Raw genomic sequence first — 22,889 nt, 5'->3', positions numbered from 1 at the left:
TAGGTGTAATCCTAAACAAAATTAAGATGGAAATCTGATCTGACTACAAAACTGTCGAGTTTAATATATTAACTCTTTTGGGCTCACCCTTATCCAACCTACCTCCTTGAATCTAGCTAACAATTTTTACAATATATTCAGCTTAGATCCAATCCCAAACACCCTACCGTCTCATCAGAGTCTATAAAATTTATAATTGCTAGTATGTTTCTAGAATATTACATTTTTTTAATAACTTAAATAATATATTGAGTTGTAATCTTTATTCAAAACCTTGGAAAAAGTTTTTATCTCAGTTGGAAGTTAGCCCAAATTCCTGGTAAAATAAGTGGCATTGAATTATTATCCCTTCAAACCTTGTCGGTACCATCTTTTCTCTTCCCACTTATTAAAAAATTCGCTAATATCAAGCTTAATTTCCCTTAATGATAATTTGCTGGATCAGGTTCTCATTATGTGCAGAACAATGTTTCGATTAGTTTTTCCTGATATCATTACTCACAAATTTTTTTTTATCCTAATATCAAAATCTTTTTCCAATTTATCCACTCTTCTACCCTTGAAGACACCCACCTCCTCAAAATATCGATAAAATAAATTGGCATGAGTATTTAGAAGCCTTGCCTAATAAAATCTTAGGAAACCCCTAAACTAATTGTTGTAATTGATATATCAACAAAAAAAAACACGTTTTTCAACCCTAACCCTTCAGATTTTTCTTAAAATTTATTTACTAGTCTTTGCATATATTATAACTAAGAAAAAATTAAAATTCTAGCCTCCAACTCCAAACAGCGGCTGAGATACGGGCTTAAAAAGATCAAAAAAATGTAAAATATGGGCAGAATGCTCTCCTTTTGATTTTAAATATCCTTGGATATAATTGAGCTTAAAGCGTCATTTAAATTTCTTTATATAACCTATTGTTATAGGCTTACCATTAGGCTATATAAAAAAATTTAAATGACGTTTCTAGCTAAATTATTTCCAAAGATATTTTAAATTGAAAGAGAGAATTTTGATCTAAATGCCCAATTTTTTCGACCTTTAGAGGTCCATATCTAAGCCGCTGTTTGGTTGATGGCTAAAAATTTTTTTTTCTTAGTTACAATATATTCAAACACTAGTAAAAATTTTAGAAAGATCTGAGGGGATCGGGTTGACTTTCATGTTGATTTGTCATGGAGTTTACCATATATAAAATAAACCTGTCTTTGGCCATCTATTTTATTTACCTTATGTAAAAGAAATTACTGTGGCAGCAAAAAAAGGTATTTATATTTTTTTACATATCACGATTCATTATCAGTTTCACAGATATATGTTTTATATTTTCTTCACTTAGTGTGGAAATCTTGGACTTGGTTCGGAGATTATATTCGTTGTAAAAATTTTAATCGCCATTATTATGAACATTAGGTGATTTATATACAGGATAAAGTTTGTTGGTAGAAATTTCTATTATATTCACGTAATAATAGTCTAAAAACATTTAACTTAAATTATATGCAGATATAATAAGTGTCCATTAATTAGATAATAAAGGTTAGAGCTTTCCAAACTAATGAACAACTTAGTTTTGTTACCCCAGGCCATAGATTAGGAGTGAGATAGCCCAACCTCATAGTTGCATGAATTGTAACATACCAGTCAATTCTAAGGGCAGACATGGGTTAAATTATATTAAAAACCAGAATTTTCAACAACGTCATTCATCAATAAATAAACTCCTCAGCCTATCCTGAATATAAGGTTCGAATCCCGAATATCTTAGAATTTCGTAACCTTTCATCATATAATGGTCACAACTATCCCATGGGTAAATCTCTCATATTGGATTATACCTAAGTTAATTTTCCCACGAATGCGTAACACACTTACTCAAGCAGAGACCAAAAAGATAAATAAATATAAAACATTTAATAACATCAATTTTACCCCACCAGCAGTGATACTTATTTTTGAAAAGTTGGCTAATAAAATTTGAACCCAAACATTGAATGCCAATGAATTCCTTTATTTAAAACAAAAAATACAAATACAAATTTTAAATATAATTACTGCTCCTTTTTAAGAGCTTAATTATGTTTTTATAGATAATTTTGTACTTATGTTTTTTAAAATTTTATTTGTTACTTGATATATAATTTATTTTATATATTTTTAATAGAATAATAAAAAGTGTGGATCTTTAAAAAAAACGGAAAATTATTATATGTCAGTGGTTGGACAAATTGGTCAAAAAATCTTTACGAATAAGGGCTGAATTTTGAAAATGTATTTAAAGCAGATAATTCGGCAAATTTAAGGTTTTTCTTTATAAAAAAATTATTATGTATCCGTCAGAAAATATAGAAAATTTCTAAGAGCTGTGCGAACATCCACTAGTCATTATAGGAATATCATTTTAATTTAGATAACATTGCCACCTAATCAACCTTTTACTAGTGATATATTCCAAATTAAATATTCAAATTGAATTAGTTTTTAATAAATAACTAAACTTTTTCTATTTTTACAAATAATATCCGAAAAGGGCAAAATTGCGTTTCTTGCATACTTAGCCTTTAATTTCTTGGGTAATGTAAAAGCTATCGAGTTCAAATTCGTTTCTTATCTAATAATAACATTTATAATTTTCATAGAAATTTTTATTGGAAATGAATATTGTTGCCGAGATGCGCGTAATTATGACGTATAACAGTTTTAAAATGGAGGGGGGGGGGAGAGGGAAGTTGAGCAATACCCCATCCGATTGAGTTATATTTCCCATTTGACCACTCAAAGATTAAAAGACATCAATATATAAATAAATATTTATCAATATTAAAGAAATTTATATAAACAAAAACTTTTGATAGCGTCTATATCATCGTCATCAGAACTATCTGCATTATTAATTTCATCTACGTCTTTCCACGAATACTCGCTATTCTGTATACGTGCTAAATTAGAAAATTTATTCATTAAATTATATAAAATTTGGTGGAACATATCAATATAAATATTTTTCGAGTAATTTGATTAGGGGAAATCCCAGAATAAATTAGGAGGGAGCCGAAAAGCTAGATATGTACCAAAAATTTGAGTCATAGGAAATATGATATAAGAATATGTATCTCTAGGAATATTTATCAATATAAGATCAAAGAAAATTGGCATTATTATAACAGTAGTTTTTTTATTGTAATAAATAAATTTTTCCAGGATTTTCATTTATAAAAAGTGTTATATGATTTATTTACCATTGTTGATTTTCTTGATATCCTCCAATCAATATTTTGATAAGTGAAGATATAAATTCAGGGGATTTGAATAAAAGTTATATGTTGTCTACTGTCGGCTGGTAAGTTTAAAAGGGTGCAAAGTCCTAATGCGCAAACTTTATTATCGTGTAATCTTAACAAAACAACATTTAATGTAATCATATAGAAAAAAAAATTAAACTTTCGCTATTTACCTATAAAGGCTTCATTCAAAATTTTGAAATCTTTCTGTTTATTGCAGGGTGTCGAACCGTTAAATATAATGGTTCAGTTCCATTCCGATTTATATTTTAACATTTTAAAATATAGTTAACAAATCGAGCAATAACATAGACGCATAGAAATTTTTCCTATTTAAAAAATAATTATATAATCATTTAAAACAAATAATTTTAATAACCGTTATGAACAGGCTCGAAAAATTATACCGGTGATTTCGGCTTCATGGTTTAGTTCGAGATCCTTGTAGTTATTTTAAATTATAAGCTATCCACTTTAAATTATGACATAAGTCAAATTTTTTTAGAAATCTATTTACTCTTCAACATAAAGTAGCTTTACATATCAGTGATTATTAGTTAGAATTGGTGTTGTTAAATAGTTGGTTTTACACGAAGGTTTTTGGTATAAAAGATAAACACCTAACCAAAAGGGTTGATCTGATTAGTTTTGTTAAATGGTTGGTTTTTTACGACCCCGAGTCGAAGTCGTAAAAATTGGTCCAACCCAGAGCCAGGGTCGAAAAATCGACCACGACCCAGCCCGACCCATTGGGCCTGTTGAGCCGACCCTGGTTGGCATACTGGGTCGGCCTGCTGGGTTGGATTGCTGGGTCAATTTGTTGAACATATAGAAAATTTTTGTTTTAATCCGGGTTCATTGTTTTTGATATTAGAAAGATGTTTTTTTTAAATTTATTTATAAGTAAATTATAACTTTTTATATCTTATCTTATCTATCACATTGGTCATAGATCTGCCGAAAGTAAGCTAATGTGAATTATAAGGAGGTCCACCCTCCCTAAAATTTTGCTGAATTTTTTTTCTCAGGGATACCAACACTTGTACAGATGTATATTTATCAAAATGAGTGGAATTACGCCCTATCCAATTTGTAGTTCTAGAGTGAGGTATAGTTATGGATGTGAATGAGAAAAAGGTAAGAAAATAAAAACTATATCTTCTAAATACAAAATAGCTATTAATTATTTAGTTAAAAAAAATTTCATTTTAGATATTGTATTTTAAACTAAATATTATGTAATCAGTAAAATACATATGACTTGATAGATTTTCCTTACGTTATATATTCTTAACTTCACTTTGTAATCGGAAAAATTTATATTTTGCTTCTCATAGTTTTTTTCTAACATCAAATTTATATACCTTTATCATACTATTTGGGTCTATAAGGTAAGGTGCCTAGTCATGATGAATATTAATCTTATACGGATGTATAAAATAACATTATCATAAAAAATAAAATTTTATCGGTAAGATATAGTTAATTTAGAAAACTAGAAAACATTAATTTAGAAATTAACAGTCAAGAGAGTAATAGATATATTTTATTTATTTGTTATAAAATATCTATAAATAATCAAAAAGGGTGTAACAAAATGCCAGAAAAATATCTTAAAAGAAAAAAAATATTTTGAAAAATAAGTTTTATTTTGTTCCTCTGTTTACATTTTCGTTCGAAGAAAATTTTCTTTGCAGCCCGATATACAGTATTAATATGATTTGTTTTGTTGTAACACATTTTCATAATGTGAAAAAACATTCTTATATAGTTAAATAACTTTCCATAATTATTGTAAAAACATTTTGATAAAATTTTTGATATATTTTTTTAATAATAAGAGTTTTTAAACTTTAATGAAGATTTACATCAAAGTTATATATCGAATATAATTTTTTTATGTTTTGGACCCAAGTTTAAGTGGGAAAATGAGAATAAAAATTTTCTAAGATTTTTAGAATAATTTTTTTTTAAATGCACATTATATATTTTTTTAAATTTTAAGTATTATTACAATATATTAATGTTACTTTTAGTTATCTAAAGAATGGAAATCAGGATAAGAAATTTGATAATTTCTTAATAAACATAAGTGAAAGAAAATTCGAATTTAGGGTTTTCAGATAATTCTTATTTTTTTTTGGTTTAAAATTAAATAAAATTTCCTAAAATGACGCATACCAAAAATCATCGAGATGTGCCACCAACCATTCCATAACGGAAGCCCCGACACTTCAATTTAACTTTCCGTAATTATTGTAAAAACTTGTTGAGAAAAATACATCCTTTTTTAAAATAACTTTTAAAAACTTAAAAGAAAATTTTGAGAAACATTATATTTTTAAAAACTTTTGGTAATTAACTTAAATTAAAACCTATAATAATTCTTTCTTAAATTTGCGACAATTTTAATTTTAAACTTCTATATTTTATAATTTATAAATTTTTTTTAAAAAACTATATTTCCATTTTTTTAAATGTCAAATTTTACTATCGCTAGTATTTTGAATCTATCTCCAGTTACAGGTTTGTTAATATAATATTCTATTATTTACTAACCTTATATATATCTTTTAAAATTCTTATTTTTCCACTTAAACTTATGTCCAAAACATAAAAAAACTATATTCGATTCATAACTTTGACGTTAGTCTTCATTAAAGTTTAAGAACTTTATTATTAAATTTTTTTTTTTGAATTCTCATTTTTCCACTTAAACTTGTGTCCAAAAAAAACTATTTGATTCATAACTTTGATGTTAGTCTTCATTAAAGTTTAAAAACTTTTAAAAATTTTATCAAAATTTTTTTAAAAAATTTAACTTATATCAAAATGTTTTTTACAATAATTATAGAAAGTTATTTAACTATATAAGAATGTTTTTTCACATTATGAAAATGTGTTACAACAAATCATTTTAATACTGTATAAATATAAACCAACATATTTTTATTTTAAAATATAATAATTTTTATAACTTTTATATAATAATATGTTGTGATGATTTAATGAAACATATTGACCATATTTTTCAGTTTTATAAGCATTATTGAAATTTCTTTTGTTGTACATTTGTAAAGAATATAATTATATATGCATGTGCTTAAATTACTTTTATTATAAAATAAAATCAAAAAAAATATAACAAATATATATATTTTTTAAAAAAAAGGACAAATTAAAATGTTATATCCGACATTTCAACAATTTAAGAGTATATTTTATTCCGCAAATAAATCCTTCACAACATTCGCATTGCTTCACTCTTCAAATATGATATAATATTATACCAACATATTCGAAATAATCAATTATCGCTCTTCCATATACATATCAACGTTCGCGGAAAGCACCATCGAGGGAGGCTTGTCCTATCAAAACTTTCTTTATCAAATAGAAGAAACGCTTAACTTCATTTGTGTAACGAATAGTGCTAAGACAACCTTAAGATTTCCCTATTTGGCGGCCGTAGAAAAATTTCCTTAAGTTTGAATTCTTTTTACATCACCACACCTTAAAGATTTTCCCGACAAATTTTAATTTTTTACTTTTTTTTTGTATTTCTTGGTTTACCTATATTTTCGATTATTTTTTTATTTGTCAAACCTTCCCTCGTCTCCACACTCTAATAATTTTCCCAACAAAGTTCGATCCGATTATTACTTAAATCTCCATTTTATTTGCCAAACCTCTTCTTATCCCCACACCCTGAAAATCCCGACGAAGTTAAATCCTAATGATATGATCCATTTTATTAACCAAACCTTCTCACTCCACACTAAAAATTCTCCCGGCGAAGTTAATTTTTCCTTAGCGATTATTCCTTTTCCTAACTCCCCTTCCTCCCTATAACATCACACCCCGAAAAATTCCCCTATGAAGTTAAACGTTAAACCTCTTATTTTTTATTACGGTCATTTATAATTGTCCCATTTTATTTGCCAAATCTTCCCACTACACCCTAATATTTCCCAAAAATTTTCTTTGCTAACTTCCATTTTTTATTATTGCATTCCTTATCCTACCCGTCCACTTAATTCTTTTGTTCCCATGTTATGCAATAATATCATTTATAGTTATACTCCATTAACTTAATCTTTATTTTATGTCCTACCCGTCTACTTAATTCTTTTGTTCTCATGTTATACAATAATATCATTTTATGTTATACTCCATCAACTAAATCTTATTTTTATTATTATTTCTTTGTTATGCAATATCATAATTTAAAGTTATACTCAATCAACTAAATCTTTTTTTTATTATTATTTTTCTTAAATTTTTTAATCCCCCCACCCTTAATCTTGTTTTCTTGTTCTTTTCTTAATAATTCCCCTTATACTTTATGCATCTAATTTTTATTATTTTAAATTTACCAACCCTCCTAATTTCGATTGTTCATAATCTTTCTTTTTTCTTGTTTATACCCCCCCCCCCCTTTTTTTTTGTTCTTAATAATACTTTTTATACTTTATGTTAATCTAGTCTTATTTTATAATTATTATTGTTTATTTATTTTTTTAAATTTACCAACCCCTCTAATCTCGACTGATAGGATAGATCATGTAACTTCCTCTTTTTCCAATTTGGATTTTTTTTTCCCCATTTCCCTAGTTAATATCTTCTTTTTTTTCTTCCATTCAAAATTATATCCGTTAATATATTTTTATTTTATTTTTTTTTGTTTTCTCCCTTTCAAAGACATCCCATGGTTAACTCTTGTTGTCAAGTATGCTTAAAAATAGTTTCGCTTAATTTAAATGGCGTGTTTAGGAAACATGGTTCACCCGCTTGCCACAATTCTGGAAAATTTCCCCTCTCTTACGGCCTAGATTTTCATTAACGCTCCTCACTCGCATGACCCCAGTCCACCTTGTTCCTCAAGCTCTGTTGATTTATTCCTTAATTCGCATAAGCCCCCAGTTCTTTCTAGGATCCCTATAGCCGCTTGAGAGTCTATCTCAAGGTTCCTCACGTCACTTATAAATAATTTGAATTCAGATTTCTCCTCACTACCTTTATGGTTAGACCTGGTTAGTTTTTGTTTTCGAATACTAGTTAAACCCAAAAATAAAATAAATAACTTATCTGCCTCAATTAAGGAAAAAGTGTCCAATTTTGGAAATACGATTATCGATGAATTTTCTCCATCTAACTCTTTAAATCCCAACTCCTTCCGTTGCAAATTGATCTCTGAAAAATTAGATCTTGGAGATATTAGCGGTGCTGCCCGAATATTGTCTTCCGATGATTCTATTTCACCTATCAGCGTTACTATATTTAAACAACTTCTTGAAAAACATCCATTAGCGTCCCCTTTTAACATTCACCCGCATGCCTCTTCCCCTATTCCTTTTACCTGTGATGAAGTACTTAAGTGCTTAAAGTCCTTTAAAAAAGGGACGATAGGTGGGTTGGACGGCTTCAGACCTGGTTTTTTTGTGGATTTAATTCAATGCTCTGACATGTCATTGACCCTTTGCTGAAAGCATTAACCGAACTTTGTAATAATATCCTCGTATGCGAAGTTCCTCTTTGTATTCGTCCTATTATTTTTTGCGCACGTCTTGTTTCTTTAACCAAACCGGATGGTGGCGTTAGACCCATAGCCATAGGGTCATTCTTTCGTCGTTTAGTCGCCAAGGCTATTGTAAATAGGATTCGGCCTAAGGCCAGTTCCTTCTTATTTCCTTCACAGTTAGGATTTGGAGTGAGAGGTGGGTGTGAAGTGGCCTCACATGTTGCTCGTATTTTTATAAATACTGAGGCCGATAAGGTTTTCTGCAAGTTAGACTTCAGAAATGCCTTCAACACCATCCATAGGAGGGCATTCTTACCATCGTTTTTACACCATTTCCCAAAATACTGGAATTTCCTTAATTCCTGTTATGATTCCCTTCGTTACTCAAATTCGGGGAATTTCCCATATCCTCCGAAGAGGGTATACAGCAAGGTGATCCACTCCCTGCTCTTTACTATAGGGACTCATGATTTGATCAAAAATTTAAAGTCTAATTTCAAATTAGACCTTAATTTATGGTATCTCGACGATGGCTCTTTTAGCGGTTCTTTATCCAATGTTATGTCGGCCATAGAATACGTTGAAATGGAAGCTTCGAAAATTGGTCTTTCCCTAAATAGGAAAAAGTGTGAAATTTCCTCCCTCAACAATAAGGATTTTATTCCTCCCTTAGATTTTACAATCATTCCGCACGAGGAACTCTGTCTTTTAGGTTTCCCCATCGGTTTTTCAACTTCCTTTTGTCAAAAAACTTTTGACGATTTGATCCAGTCCCTTCCCAATTCACTCAAGAATCTTCCTCATTTCCCCAAGCATCAGTTCTTCTTTCTCACCAAAAAATGTCTTTTTCTACCGAAATTCTTACATTTATTTAAATCTTCCCCCGTTTTCCAGTACAATACTCTCCTTAAGGTCGTCGAATTAAAATTTAAACATTTTACCGAATCCCTTTTAGGCTTAAATTTTTCCGATTCCGATTGGTCTCTCGCCTCTATGCCCGCTTACCGGGGTGGACTGGGATTTTGACCCCCCTTCCTTATGGCAATTGCGTGTTTTCTTTCATCTCGAATATCCTTCGCCGATTCTATTTCCTCGCTTATCGAGTTGGACGATCCCCTTCTATCTTCATCTAAACAAGAGTGGCTTCCTCTAATCATCCAAGGCTCCGAGCAGCCAATTTCCTGTCATCTAAAGAGCTTCCTGGTCCCTACGCTTCAATGCTCGTTTGAAAAACTTTGTATGTATCCCGATCTAACTAACCTTCAACTGCTCAGAAACGCAAAAAAAAACTCTAACGGCCATGAATGGCTAGACGCGATTCCGAGTGGTAAAAAGGAAACGTTACTCACAGACGATGAGTTTCAAACTGCCATTGGCCATAGGCTTGGTTGCCTTATCCCATCTGTGGACCCCTGTGCTGCCTGTCACAAACAGGTTGATCCTTTTTCTAGACATTGTTTCTCGTGCCTCAAAGTCAGTGGCCGTTTCCTGAGGCACGACAACCTTAATAGGTTAATCGGCAAAGCCTTGATTTCGGCAGGTTTCCCCAATAGTTTGGAGCCATTAGGTCTCCTAAATGCAGACGGTAAGCGCCCCGACAGCATGTCTTTAACGTCTTGGCACGGCGGCAAAAGACATGTCTGGGACGTCTCTTGTGTTACCTCCTTTCCGGCTAACGGAAATACCGACCCCTTGGAACTAAAAGAAACCAATAAGTTTAATAAATATAGATTCCTCCCTAATTCTTTTATATTTATTCCCCTAATTTTTAGCGTCCTTGGAAACCCCGGTCCCCAATACCTAAAGTTCTTAAATCAATTGGGTAGAAGAATTTCGTTAAGGACAGGGGTCAAAAACGAGGCCCTATCTCTTAAACAAAAAGTCCAATTTGAAATCCTAAAGGGGAACTACAAATGTTTCTTCGAAACACTCCCATTTCCCTCCTAGTTTATCAAATATAGTTATTTATTATATATTAAAAACTGTTTTGTTAATTTTATTTATATTTTGCATCGCAACTATATTTAGATTTTAACCACAAAAAAATATTTTTCGTTATAATTAAACAATTATGTTTTAAATATCTAATATATATATTTTTTTTTTCCGATTATGTATATCATATTATGTTTATATATATATATATATTGATTTGTGTTTTTTATTAACCAAAATTAATGATTTCTTTTGTACAAAATTTATCATTTACTTTTATTAAAATAAATTTTTTTTTTAATTTTAAAAAATTGATTACTTTTATAAATTATGGATCAGGATGACATTATTTTCACCCCATCAGACAGTTTATCATTCTTAGATGATTCCACAAATTTCTTTGAATCTTCACTATTGAATAGTCAATCTCAATTTGGTGAAGATCTTCAGGTAAATTTATATTTCTGTTGGCTATGTTATAAAATCATAAATGATAATTTTTTAAAGATATTAGATGAAAGTTTGATCTCGTTGAAATCTAGCAATGATCTTTGCAAAAAAATATTTGTGCAAACACCGAAGAAAGGGCATAGGAAATGCTCCATTTGTAATAGAACATATTGCTTAAGTACATCAACAAGTAATTTTATTTTAATATATAAAAGATGTAAAATTATTAGGCCGAAAATTTGTAACGAACGATGATTAATAAATATATTTTTTTTAACCTTGTTTAACCTTCGTTTTTAAGTAATAAGATTAGTATTGTTAAATAGCTGAGCCAAACCAACTTAGCCCTAAACTCAGTCAGTTTTTGAGTCGAAAAATCGACTCAGACTCAAGTCGGCTCAGTAGTTGGCTCAAGCCGACTTTTGAGCAGAAATTTATTTATTTGTGAATAAGAATTTTAATATTATAATTATGTAGAAATAGTGTGCCATCTCTATTTTGAGGGAAAAAATTTAAGCTAGCTCGATGAGCAACATGAGTGAGCTAGCTAAATTTGTTCCATAACTTGCACTATACCGCTGGCCCGTACCCTATTTTTTTAAAAATAATTTCGATTAGAGCCTAATATATTTTTTTCGAACAGGGTCGGGCTTAAATTTTTATGTTGCGATATCATTACATTTTGTCAAATAAATTGATATATTTAATTCTTGTTAGAAGCCAGGCGCTATTATTCTTTATAGAATATATTTTTTATTTTAAATATGGATATAACAAAATTATAGAGAATATTTCATCATATCTTTTTATTATTTTAAATAAATTTCAAAATGTAGATATTTTTTACAGATTATAATATTAAAAATTTTGACTGTATAAAAACTCTAAAAAAAGTCATTTAACAATTACATAAAATATAAGTGATTCTTATGCAAATAATGTTTAAAATAAAACGATATTTTCAAATATAAATATACACAGTACTTTGTATTTGACCGGTCAAATACGAAAATTCAAATAAATGTTTTTTTAAGTCAATATTAACTTTATTTTGAATATAATAGTAGAATGAATGGATATTATCAATTTTTTAAATTCATTGTAATTCAATAACTAACGTTTAGTTTTCAGTAGTGTTCTGATTCATATAAATATTATCATTTTCTTTAATATTATTAATCGATTTTCCTGATGTAAAGATCTTCAATCGATTTCTATTTTTGTAAGAATATCCCGAATCAACTTATTTCTTTCTAAAAAAAAATAAAACTAGGAATTGGTAGTCTCTTAATTGGGCATGGTTGGCAAACGGAATTGATTATTTCTTACGGAAATTACTGATTACCATATAACTATTAAACATGTCGTTTATACTTCTGAAATTAATTATATCACTTAAAATAATTTAGTCACCACCACCTTCGGGGACCTAAAAATATTACATTATGATGATATGTATTTATATCATTTTTCTCTTTTTAACATTTTTTTAATATTTTTTTCTTCAGATTTTTTTTAGAGTGTTTGACCAGGTCACTTGACTGAATTTGACTTGTCAATTGACCGATTTGCCAACCCTGATTAATTGCATAAATTTTATGAGTTAATACAAAAATTATATAAATGTTATAATTAAGAATTCATTTTATGAAAAAATTTGATTATGAGGTTACTTTTCTTTAAGATTTGAATAATTCATTTAGAATCAAATTTTTATCTATAATAATCTCCTTGTAAATATTTAATAGGGTTACATTTAAATGTTTTTTACCGGTGGTATCTCTAAAATAAGTTTTTAACCTTTTTAAAGTTGAAAAATATCTTTCATTAGTTAAGATACGAATTGGAGGGAAGCTAAAATTATTAAATGTTTTGATATTTTAGGCAGGGAATCTAAAGTGCAATTACACATGGAAAGAGCTTACATAACATTTTTTGGTTTTAAAGAATACTCTATTCTGTCAAGATTTTTTTACCAAAATTCAATATCACAAAGTAACTATCATATGTGAGACTACTGCATCACGTAAAAGATTTTCTTACTATCCTCTCGTGTTTCAAATGTAATCAATAGTTAGACTCGACCGGCAAAAGAAAATAAAAGCTTTTTAATATAAAATTATGAATAATATTCTTTTTTTTAATTGAAATAAAAATTTATCAATAAGGGGAATAAAAATGTTTATTTTATAAAAATCCTCAATCGCAGATGCATCAATATTTGAGCGATTGGATTGTCTAGAAACTGTTTATATTTTAATTTTTATATTAAAAAATAAATTTTTATGTAAAAAAAAATTTTAAAGCAAAAAAAATATATAAATGAGGCAGCTTGGCATGGTACACAAATTCGAGATTATTTTATTATTGGCTCAAAATTACACTCGAGAAGTTCCAGTGCCGAGTGGGCTTGAGCCTGAGCCAATTTTTACCTCCGACTCAAGGTCTGAGCAGTAAAAACTCACTTTTTAACAACACAAGATTTTAGTTTTTTTGCAATTTCAAAAAATTTTAGTATTTTATTGTGTCATAATTAACATTAGGGTGTTAATTTTTTAAATATTTTTTATTTCAAAATGCACAAAAATATCATATTACAATACTCATAAGCAGAGTTTTTAACGCTCCTTTTTAAAAGTAACTCCCGCTCTCTCTTCTACCTTCTCAAGAGGAGCTAGATCCTGCTACCGCTACTACATTTTTAAAAGGAGCTAGCTCCCGCTTCAATTAATGGAGTGCCACTCCATAACCGCTCCTTTGATTTTCATTTTTTTTAGAAGATATACGAAACAAAATCATATTTTTTTATCAAAAAGTTTTATTTATATTAAAATCTATCAAAATATTTATAACCTTTTATTAGCATTTAAAAGTAATAAATTTTCTAAATTAGAATCTAACAAACATTCATGCCTCTCCCCTAAGACCTCTTTTACAATACTAAATAGGCGCTCCTCAGGAGCACTAGAGGGAAGCGAGGTATTATATTTTATAAAGATATTTTTTAATTAAGGGAATTTCTCAAAAATAGTATCCAGATACAATGCTGACATTCCAATTGTAGATGTTGACGCCGAACTTACTTCGCCCGATATTTTATAGAATGGATATAAAAAGGACTCCAGCTCAATCAATAACTTTGCCTCCTCTTGGTTCAAATGATCTTTATTGGGTAAACATCTCTTACTTATATTAATGATGGCATCAATATTCTATATTGAAATATGATTATAAACAGATCAAATAATGAAATATTACTTTATTAACAGTAGTTATCAATAAATACATACTGTTCCATCTGGTGGCTATATCAAGTGGAATCCTACAACCTCCACTTAAAACCATATATTCTTGCATAAATTTTGGACTTTTATGCATAGTACTTAGATATTTGATAAAAAATAATATTGCGTTTCATACTATAGACAGTCATTCTTTTAAAATATTTAAATATTTGAATAAGAATGTGAAAATTTGGTGCAGGCAAATTGCCACCAAGCACCTAGAAACAATATATAATTGTGCCAAGAATAATATAATAAAATTTTAAATCAGGAACATTGTCAATTGTCATTAACCACAGATACTGGTCAGGACTTAATTCGTTATCATATTGTGCATCAACCGTCCACTTTATAAATAGTAAATGGAAGATCAAAATTTTTTTACTTGATATAATAAAGTTCCCACATCCTCACGCCGGAATAGATATATTTGAGTTATCAACCTCGAAGAATTCCAAATAGAAAATAAAATATTATCTATAACACATGATAATGCAGCAAACGTAATAGTAACTGCCGATTTGTTAGTAGATTATTTTAAAAATAATGGTAACGTCAATGCGAATAATAACAGATGCTTAGCTCACATCATTAATATATTCGTTCAAGTTGGCTTAGATAGCATGACTACATATCTTGCAAAAATACACATTTTAATTAGCAAAATGCATAAAAGTCCAAAATTTATGCAAGATTATATGATTTTAAGTGGAGGTTGTAGGATTCCACTTGATATAGCCACCGATGGAACAGTGTATTTATTGATAACTACTGTTAATAAAGTAATATTTCATTATTTGATCTGTTTATAATCATATTACAATATAGAATATTGATGCCATCATTAATATAAGTAAGAGATGTTTACCCAATAAAGATCATTTGAACCAAGAGGAGGCAAAGTTATTGATTGAGCTGGAGTCCTTTTTATATCCATTCTATAAAATAACGTACGAAGTAAGTTCGGCGGCAACATCTACAATTGGGATGTCAGCATTGTATCTGGATAATATTGTGAATTCGTTATCGCTTGCGGAATCACATAAAAATAGCATAATAAAAAATGCTGCAAAAAAAATGAAGGAAAAATGTTATATATTTATATCGAATATTTAACCATATTTGCAAATTATACATGCTCATTTCTTGATCCAAGAATCAAAAAAACGTTTTTACCAATTTTCCTAAATAACCTTGGCTATTATGAAAAATTTAAAAGAATATTTGATAACTACAATACATCGAAATCAATATATGAATTCGAAAAAGAGGAAAATAACGAATCAAATTTAATGTCTGTTAGTATTTTGAACGAGCTAAGAAGGTAATATAAATACTTAATTTAGAATACTCATTATAAAACCTCCTAAATAACATTTTTAAAACTTAATTGGAGAGATTAATTTAAATATTATGCTTACATTTAACAAAATTTATAACAGTTATTGGAGTTAATAAAAATATTAATTTAAAAAAATAGAGTCCTAAGAATTATAAAATTAATAAAACATATCGTTGCAAAATAGGCATTTTTAAAATAGGTTTGTTACAAGGTTTTACAATAGATTCGACGATATAATAATTAGTTAATTTAAATATTTTATAATAAGGAATGCTTACATTATACCAAATCTAGCTACAGAAGAAATCGAAGAATACCTAGCAGATCCGGTAGCTCAAACGTCCGTTGATATAGTAAATTGGCCGTGTAGAAACTAACGTTTTCCAAAGCTCTCGACAATGGCCAAAGATTACTTATCACAACAATCTACGTCCGTAGCCAGCTAACGTATTTTTTCTAGGGCCGGCGCCACTATTACTAAGAAAAGGAATCGAATGTCAGCGACAACTTTGAAACAATGTCTATGTGTGAATTCGTGGGATGTTAACATTTTAAATTTGCGCGAAGAATATTTTATGTAATTTATTTTATGAATATAAATTTTTATTTTTTATTTATGAAAATAATAAAGATATTGAAAATGTGGCGTATTATATATTTTGTATTTGCAAATCTTTTACATATAAAATGTAAAAGAGCCTATTTACGATAAATAAATTAATCTTATAAATTAAAAATTGTTATTATAATTTCCAAAGAAAAAAGGGAGAGGGGTTCATAAATAAAAATAATTTAATTCCTAATTAGTAGCATCTCTTAAGATCTAAATGTTTCAAAATTTTGTCTATGATAATATTTTTAAGCACGAAAATTATGCTTTTGGATAAGTCATTCACACAATTACCAAAGAAAAAAAAAATCAATTTAAAATTATAATTTATAATGAAGCAATGGTAGATAGTATTTATGGGGTAAGGCCTGTAGTAATAGGAATTTATTATGATTTATGATTACATATTATAGATATTGATGATAAGTTTTTTATTGATTATATATATAGATATTTATGAATATAATAATTTGTAAGGTTCAATACCTAACAGATATAAGGGGAACATTGTTATTTTTATAGAATTGCATGTATGTAATTTAAATACACTAATATTACGAATGAATGGAACATATAAATTGGCGTATTATGGCAGAATCAACTCATGATTTAAATAATATGTAAATATCAGAGACCTGCAGAGGTACCATTTGCACGGCCCGGCCCGGTTTTAAATTTTTTAGGCCCGGCCCGGCCCGGATATTTTTAAAAAAATTTTTTACGGCCCGGCCCGGCCTGGATTTAAAAATTTAAGGCCCCGCCCGGAATTTCAGGCCCGGCTCGGAATTTTTTAAAATTATATTCGACCTGGTATATACAAAAATTAACCTATGAGGTATTTTACCATATTTTTCAGCGAGTATTATCGCTTATTATTTAAAAAATGCATGTAAAAAGCTAATATTTTGAGAATATTATATTGAATTTATAAATTATAAAACTGTTATTTATAAAAATGGATATTTTGAGCATATACTATATTTTATATTGCATTTATAAAAATAAAACTAATATTCATAAAAATGGTAATAATATTTGTCATATACTATATTTTATATTACATTTAAAAAAAATAAAACTAATATTTAATTTATAAAAATGGAAAATATTTTGAGGATATAATATATTGTATTTAATTTACTATTTAATTTATAAAATAAAAATAAATCGCTATTTAAAAAAATGCATGTATAATAAATAGTATTTTGAAAATATAATCTAATTGCACAATATTAATATAATTTATTTTATAATATAAATTTTTAACAAAAGAAGATAATTGTATTATATAATATTGTAAAAAAAAATAATGAAAAATGTTGGATTATAAACTTTCATGACTCAAGGTAAAATGCAATAAATATTTGACAGTTTGCAAAGTAAAAAACCAGCATGATTAACGAAACCCTATACTCAAGAAAGATATTAAAAATTCACAAATTATCATGAAGAAAGAGAAGCATATCTACCTTTTCAGGTTGAAGATTATTTCTTCTTTCTTCAAGAATTCTCCCAGTAGTGGAAAAATTCCGCTCACAGCTTGAAAGCAGGAATTGCCAATTTTGCTAAAATTGGAAATTCGCTTTGATGAGCCGTCCACCACTCTAACAAATTATCCACCTTAAATGTTTTATCTATTATTTATGTAATTATAATATTCATCATCGGGTATTGACATATTACCAGAATTACCATCGCCCCATTTGTCATAAAACGATTCAGTTTGTTTAACAACAGTCGTAATTTGAATGGTCGATGGTATTTCATTTACTTCCTGAGCCTCTTGTAATTTAATATAATCTTTTATATAGTTTTCCGTCATTTTGCGATCTGTCCCTGACTACATACGTAATTGCATGAATTTGGGACAGAGAAAAAGAGAAATAAAATGATACTTGTGTAAAAAATGCTTTATATTAAGTCAATTACAAACTTTAAGAAGTGATAATCCTTTATTTGATTGTTTTGGTAAAATATATTCTAAAAATTTAGATGTGAATTATAAAAAATATATATTAATAATACTTGAATATTGGGGCTTATTTAAGATATTCCTTTATTTGATTGTTTTGGTTATGTTGTAAAAATTTAGATATGAATTATAAAAAAATATATTTATACTTTGAATAAATTTGCAGGAAATTAATAATTAGATCGATCTGTGGGTTGTTAGGTAGTGTTAACCATCACCCAATATTATATTAATCATAACTATAATATAATATAATCTTATAACCATTAACTCATAATATAAAAATTTTTATAAAAAATATTAAGGCCCGGCCCGGCCCGGCCGGGTTTAACAATCTTCAGCCCGGCCCGGCCCGGATATATTTAAAAAATTTTTTTTAGGCCCGGCCCGGATATGTTTAAAAAAAATTACCGGCCCGGCCCGGGTATATTTAAAAAATTTAAAATCCAGGCCTGCAGGTCTCTGGTAAATATAATAAATGTTTGTAAAACTCATAAATTATAAAATTAGTTCAAAATTTTTTAAAATTATTTCCAAGATCTTAAATCAAATAATTATAATCTTGTGTTTCAAATTTTCCAAATTTGATGTAAATTATGTATAGTAATTATATAAAAGAAATTTATTATATTTTAAAATTAGATTCATTTATCCGAATGCCGTAAATTTAAAAATGGGATCCTTGCTGAACTTGTCCCGTCTTTTCTTATTAACTACCAATCTCCTAAATGGTTTTAAATGATATACTACTCATATTTTATACCCTCAACCCAAGTTTAAAAAAAAGAATAAAATAATAGCAGTATCAAAATTTTACGAGATCCTAAGGCTTAGAATATTTTTCTAATATCAAAAACTTTTTGCATGGCTCAAAACAAGTGTATAATATTTTATTTCTAGATTTTTATGCGTGAAGTTAAAAAGTAATGAAATTATAAATTACTTAATGAACCCAAAAGTTTTAAAACATCTTTCCAATATCAAATTTATATAAATAAACTTAAAACAAAGGTCTAAAAATAAAATTTCTCGTCGTCGAATAAATTATAATGGCAGTGACACCATATTAATGCTCCAAAGGTTTAACAAAATCTTTATAATATCAGAAACTTTTTATTGGGTTCTAACATAAAGAAATAGTTTTTTTTTATCATTTTACATTTCACACATGGAGTTTAGAAAAATGGCACTATAAATTTATTTATAAACATAAAAGTTTTGAACATCTTTTCAATATTAAAAACTATTAACTAGGATAAAAACAAAGTTTTATAAAATTTTCATAATTTTTTCCTCGTGGTAAAATATAGTGGAAGTGCCAATTTATTACTATATTCAAAAGTTTTAGAACATCTCTCTAGTATAAATAACTTTAAACTACGCTTAAAATAAATTTTTAAAAAATTTTAACATATATTTTTTCCCCGTGGAGTAAGATATAATTGTAGTGGTGCCCATTCATTACTAGACCCAAAGGTTCTTGAACATCTTTCTAATACATAATATTTAAAGGTTTAAAACAACATCTTAAAAAAATGCATAATTTTTTCCCTCGTGGTAAAATATAGTGTAAGTGCCAATTTATTACTAGACCCAAAAGTTTTAGAACATCTCTTTAGTATGAAAAACTTTAAAATACCCTTAAAATATATTCTTAAAAAATTTTAACATATTTTTTCCTCTTGGAGTAAAATATAATGGCAGGGCCAATTTATTACTAGACTCAGGGTATTAGAACATCTTTTTAGTATCAAAAACGCTTAACTTATTTAAAACAATGTTTTAAAAAATTTCCTTCTTTCCTCGAGGAACACAATAAAATGGCAGTCCCAATTTATTGTTAGACTTGATATTTTAGAACATTACCATAAATAAAAAACTTTTAACAAGGCTTAAAACAACATTTAAAAAAAAATCATAAATTTTTTTCCTCGTGGAGTAAAATATAATGATAGTGCCAATTTATTACTAGATCCAGAATGGATATCTTTCCAGTAACAAAAACTTATAACTAGGCTTAAACAAAATTTAAAAAAATTTTTCCTCGTGGGGTAAAATATAATGATAGTGTCAATTTATTACTAACCCAAAAGTTTTAGGACATTCTAATATCAAAAACCATAAACTAGGCTTAAATTTTTTTTTTAATTTTCACATTTATTGTTTCCTCGTAGAGTATAATATAATGGCAGTGTCCATTTATTACTAGTCCCAAAGGTTTTAGAACATCATTCTAGTATCTAAAAATTTAACTAGGCTTAAGATATGTTTTAAAAAAATTTTACAATTTATATTTTCCTCGTGGAATAAGATATAATAACAGTTACAATTTATTACTAGAACCAAAGATTTTTGAACATCTTTCTAATATCAAAAACATTGAACCCGGATTAAAACAAACTGGTTTAATTTTCAATCGACCCAGCAGGCCGACCCAACAAGCCGACCAGATGTGTCGGCTCATGAGACCTTATAGGTTGGGTCTGGTCTGATCTATGGCTAAATCGGTTTGCTCGGGTTAAGGGTCGTTTTTTCGGCTCAAACCCTACTGGGTTTTCTGCCAAGCCGACTCGACCCGGCAATTTAACAACACTAGATCTGATGGACCAAATCTATCGACCCAAAATCAACTTATTATAATTTATTGTATATTTTTTGATGAAAGTAATAGTTCAGACCATGATTAAGAACAGAAAGAGTATTTCAATATTAATATCGAGATAATTATCTTAAATTAATATATTAAAATGCTTTTTTATCAATTGTTCTCTTCTTAATCTATAAATATTATTTACTTTATATCACTAACTCGGGTTGTGATAGTGAAACAAAGTTATAAAGTCGGCGACGAATAGTTCAATTTAATATTAATTAACATCTAATTTTAATTATCTTGCAAGTGCTGGTAAATAAATTACTAATTGCAATTTATCTGTTTAGTGATTTTTTCATATATTATCAAAAATTGGCAGTATATATATTAATTAAAATTTTTGAACCCGGATTGGGCTTAAAATAAAAATTCGAGCCAAAATCGTGACTAAAAATAGAATAAAATTTTGAATCAGGTGGAAAAGGCATTTTTCAGATTGGAACCTTGATTAAAAAATTAATTTTGAATCCAAATAGGACTCGACTTAGACAAAAAAAATTATTTTACCTTTAGGAGATGTTTATTATCCTTCAATATTTATAAATATTCCGATTTCAATATTGCACTTTTTATCACTCCAAAAAAATTATTAGTTCGGATCTTAATCTAAAAAAATGCTTTTTTGATCAGCTGATCATATGGGAAGATTTTCAATATTTTTTTCGGATCTTTATTATCTTTTTATAATTATATAACTTCAAATTTTTAAAATTTATTTATTTTAAATATTAAAATTTATTTATTTTAAATAATTTTGTACATAAATATAGGTTCCTGGACAGACCAGGTCAATATCGTTTGATATCAAAAAAATATTTTCTAACCCATCAAAATTTATAAAACTTAGCAGAATCGTTAAGAATGAGTTATTTTATCATTCTGAAAAATTTCATAAATCTTAAAAACTGACGGAGTTGTAATACGTCAAAACATGTCATAACGTTACCTACTCAAAACTAATGTGGTTTCCGTTAGCCAGATGTAGCTGTATTTGGGTTAAAGGACTAATGTTGACATTACGATTTAGGGATATGGTTTATCATAACCATCCAAGGATGATAATGATCTTATGACCAGCTCTGAGATAACAGTTACCTCATGGTTCATCCAAGGATGATGGATCTCTTGGCCAGTTCTAGAATAACGGTGACCTCGTGCGCCGTTCAAGTACAATATCGACCAATATACCATAGAATCAGTAGCGACTCCAGTGGGATCGAGATTGATACTACGGTGGGATATAAAGCACACAATGGCTTCGATAACGATACTCCGATGGAGATCAATTATACAAAGGCCTCCACAAGGATACTCGATGAGAGATCTTGATAGTGAGATCAATAAACAAGGGAAGTGATATTGATACTCTTGGTGAGATCAATCAACAAGAGAAACGATATTGATACTCTAGGTGAGATTAAACAAAGGAAACAATAATGATACTCTACGGCGAGATCATTCGTACGATGTAAGCTAATATTGCTGCTTTTTTGGAGATCAAAACTTTAATTAGGGAGAAAAGAATGGAGTTTGAAAAAGGTAGTAACACCTTGTAAAGGTAAATGGTGATCAAAGATAAGGATTTTTTAAGGAGAAACTTTAAGTTGTGGATGCCTTTCAATTAATGAAGGGGAAATATAGTAATTAGGAATTTATTATGTTTTATATAATTATATATATTTATGTGTTATGTTTGTAAGGTTAGTTACCTAATTTATTATATTTAGGATATCCGATATATAATTTTGTTTATTGATATAAATGTATGTATAAATAAATGTATGTTATGAATTATACTATGTGATATATGAAACTACCCCATTTATTAAATAAAT

The sequence above is a fragment of the Gordionus sp. m RMFG-2023 genome, chromosome 2 (assembly GCF_954871325.1).
Source record: "Gordionus sp. m RMFG-2023 chromosome 2, tfGorSpeb1-WG-v2, whole genome shotgun sequence".
NCBI lineage: Eukaryota > Metazoa > Nematomorpha > Gordioida > Chordodea > Parachordodidae > Gordionus > Gordionus sp. m RMFG-2023.
Note: the sequence above shows the minus strand (reverse complement) of the source record.